Raw genomic sequence first — 3,671 nt, forward strand, 5'->3', positions numbered from 1 at the left:
AAAAAAGCATATTTCTGATATATAATCATAGATTTTCCTAACAATTTTGAAAGATTTATGGTGTAATAAAATCCAAAATCTGTTAAAATATTTTAAAAATTCTTATCAGAAACAACTTTTGTTGCTCTCATAATTACCATGTCATGATCTGAATAAAAATCATATATCTTATACAATTACACACATGTATTCTTACTCTATAAAAACATTGGCATATAAACCTGCAAATAAAAGTTTCCAAAGTGATACAGTTATTCTAATGTTAAAGAAACTTTAAAGTATATTTTCTATTGACCAAATAGAAGTGAAAGAAGGCATGACTAATTATGTTTTTAGGAAATTGGTTTTGTAAACATGTTAACAAATTATTAGGAGTAATTCTTACTACTCCTTTTGCTGTCACCTGAAACAACCAAACATTATTTTTTTCAGCAAAAGGAAAATAACAAAACTAATAAACTACAGAGTAGCCATCACATACTACAATAAAGTGTAATTCCACAATCACAGGAGCAATCACACACAGTAAGTCAGATTGGTTTGCTCTAAAGTTCTTACTCCGAAGCTATTAAGCTTACCTACCACGGGGACAATTTTATCAGTAGATATAGATATTGGGTATCTTTTTATCCTGTTTTCTCAGTTTGTGTCACTAGTTTAGCAGATAGCAATGAGATAGCTCCAGCCATAGATGAAGCAAGAGGAAAACTCTTTCCTAGTAGAAATGCTTATCTTTGTTCCAAGCTTCTCAATTAATTCCTAAAGAGGTGTCAACTCATCCTTATCAATCAGATTGAGTTCTTAAACAAAGAAAATTAAGTGCTTAAGAAAGTGTCTAAGTGGGCTTCCTCTGCTTTTGCATGACAGAATCAATGTGCTGCTGATAAATACAGGTATAAACCCTAAACAAACACTTGAGAATAAATAGACTTTGTTGCAGAGATATGGGGAAATGGGACAGTAATCTTAGAAGGAAAATGAGTGTCATCAGGCTGATTTAGAACCAAGTCATCAAAATAATGCACGCATTTTAGAACAGTATATTTGATTGACTTTTTAATATTAATATCACCTGCCAAATAATATTTATATTTTGGATATGCAGACATGACTGGACAGCTTGCTTCAGAAGATAATTCTTTAGTATTCTGGTAGAAAAAATCCACACTGTTGCATGTGATCCATTCACTGAAGCCCTCTCCCTCCGGCAATATCACAACTTGTCTCAAATTCCACTTCCTGGTGTTGTTTTTGCATTTTTAAGAGTTCATAGTGTTGAAATGCTTCAGGGATATTCTCTCCTTAAAAGTTTTAAAAGAGCTGCTGTTGAAGAGGAAGCTCATCTTCTCTCCTCAGGAAGGAGAGGAGGGGTAGACTTTTCTCAGAGCACCACAGAAGCCCACATGACTGTGGCAGGCCAGGGCTCACCAAACCCAGGCCTCCATCACAACTGTTTCAATACTGACTCAATGGTTAAGTAAAATATTAAAAGCCATTGCCCTTATACAAAGGCTGGAATGTAGCAAAAGCCCACCAAGAGTTTTGTCTAGGACTTTCCTGAGCCTTAAAACATGACAAAGTAATGAAGGAATTCTTAACAGGACATATTTATGAATAAACAAGTTTTACTGGGGGTCTGAAGAAACTCCCCAGGCCTCCACAAACAAGTTTATTGGAGGCCTGAAGGAAATCCCCAAATTCCCATGATTTAGCAGGAGACAAGATAAGCGTAATCACCTGAGCATCTGGACCCATTTAAATTAAGTAAATTTATTGAGGCTGCAGAGGAAGGTCTTCAAGATTCAGACCTTAGTTAGAAATTAAAAGAAGGTAGTCACTTATGTCTTTACATGAATGCACATTTACATGTAGACATATAGCTTCGAAGGTATATAAACTCTGGAAAACTGTAATTTTGAGCTGGTCTGTAGATAATTTCCAGGCCTTCTCCCTGTAACTGGTTACAGAAATAAAAACTCTCTTCCTCCCCCATTTCATCTGCATCTAGTTATTGGGCCACAAGAAACAGCAGTCCAACCCTCAGTTTGGTCCAGGAACATGGCCACTTACCTAAGCTGGGGTCCAACTGGTTTAAGGTGCAGTGGCTACCCCTTCACCTCACCAGCTGGAAACATAGACCCAGCTACAATTTATGAGCTTACTTTTATGTTCATAAAGAAAATAATACAACCTCTGAGTTTGATTTTTCAGAAATTACTTTCTTTCATTTTTTCTTTTATTTAAGATACAGGTCTCTATATTACCCAGGCTTGAGTGCAACGGTATGTTCATAGCTCACTCTAACTCTAAATTCCTGGGCTCAAGGGGTCCTCTGGAGTCACTGGGATTACAGGTTGAGCCACCACACACAGTATATTTTCTTTATATTTAATGTAGTTTTACAATTCTACCTTTATGCACATATAAGAATATGAAATAATTAACATAATGAATAATACTAATTTTTGGAAATGCATTTTTATAAATATGTAATATGTTATACTGTAGTTCATATGCAGTCATCTTTGCATAGTTCATTTAAATTAATATATAATGCCAAACTGTATGCCTTTCTCAATAACATATTTCCTGTGTTATTTTTATTTAATGTATATATTTATTTATTTTACTACAAATAATGTTGCCTTGTAAATTATCTTACAGATATCCTGCTATTGATAGCAAAAGGAAACAGACAAATTCCTAGGCAGACAGGGACAGGTCCCAGTGAAACCCAACCTTCAACCGCCAGACAGCCTGAAGCCTGAAAAGTGAGCTGCCACTTAAGGGTGCAGTCCACAACTCGAGTGAAAACTTACTCAATGCCTTTTAGTCAAAGGAATGATGCTTCTTCCAGACCTTTCCATGGTCCAATCAGCACACATTCCCCCATTCTGAACCCATAAAACCCCCAGACTCAGCTTCAAAGACAGCTACCTGCTTTGGGGCCCCTTCTCACACAGAGCACTACCCTCTTCACGTCATCTCTCATTATCCACAGCATTTCTGTCACTAAGTAAAATTACTCTCTGCTTTGGTCACTCTCCAGTGTCTGCATAGGTCATTCCTCCTGGTTGTGGGACAAGAACTCAGAACTCACCAAATGGTGGGTATGAAAAGGGCTGTAACACATTCTCCTGCTCGCCCAGCTACAAGAGTGAAAAAAACTGCTGGGCACCATATACCCCATTTGCCATGCCATGGATGGAGGAACCAAACGAGCTGTGACATGACCCCATTCACCGGAGCTGCAGGTGGAGAGGATGAATGAGATCTGTAACACTTCCTGGAGGCTCAGGGAGAAGCTGTAGCACCCCTTGGGACTAGGTGATTGCTGGCATCTTCAAGTTTTCGGGCACTGCCACTGCATTCCCCCTCATCCAGATGCCGGTGCCTAGTGGAGAAACTGGTTGAGACATGCCCAGACCAGCCACAAGCTGAACACAGACCTGTGATGGTCACAGGATCTGGGGCAGTAGTGTGAGCCAAGTGAAGCCTGCTGAGTGGGCAAACCAAGCCCAGTGGCCCAAGCGAAGACTGAGAAGAAGCACCTTTAGCCATGGAGATTTCCAGCTGGCAAAATGGCACCAAGAGAATTATGTGTCACCATATGAACTAAATTTAATCCAAGATGAATTATATTTGTAAAAAATTGTATCAGTTTCTATCAC

General features: G+C 38.4%; 1 long non-coding RNA gene across 1 annotated transcript; it reads left to right on the forward strand.

The window, feature by feature from the left end:
• Positions 1–431: 431 nt before the first annotated feature.
• Positions 432–3,188, forward strand: LOC139359081 (uncharacterized). Its single transcript, XR_011614701.1, has 3 exons — positions 432–525; positions 2,665–2,771; positions 3,050–3,188. It is a non-coding gene; the product is annotated as an uncharacterized lncRNA (long non-coding RNA).
• The last annotated feature ends 483 nt before the right edge of the window (positions 3,189–3,671 follow it).

Source organism: Macaca nemestrina, chromosome 16 (genome assembly GCF_043159975.1).
Source record: "Macaca nemestrina isolate mMacNem1 chromosome 16, mMacNem.hap1, whole genome shotgun sequence".
Classification (NCBI taxonomy): Eukaryota; Metazoa; Chordata; class Mammalia; order Primates; family Cercopithecidae; genus Macaca; species Macaca nemestrina.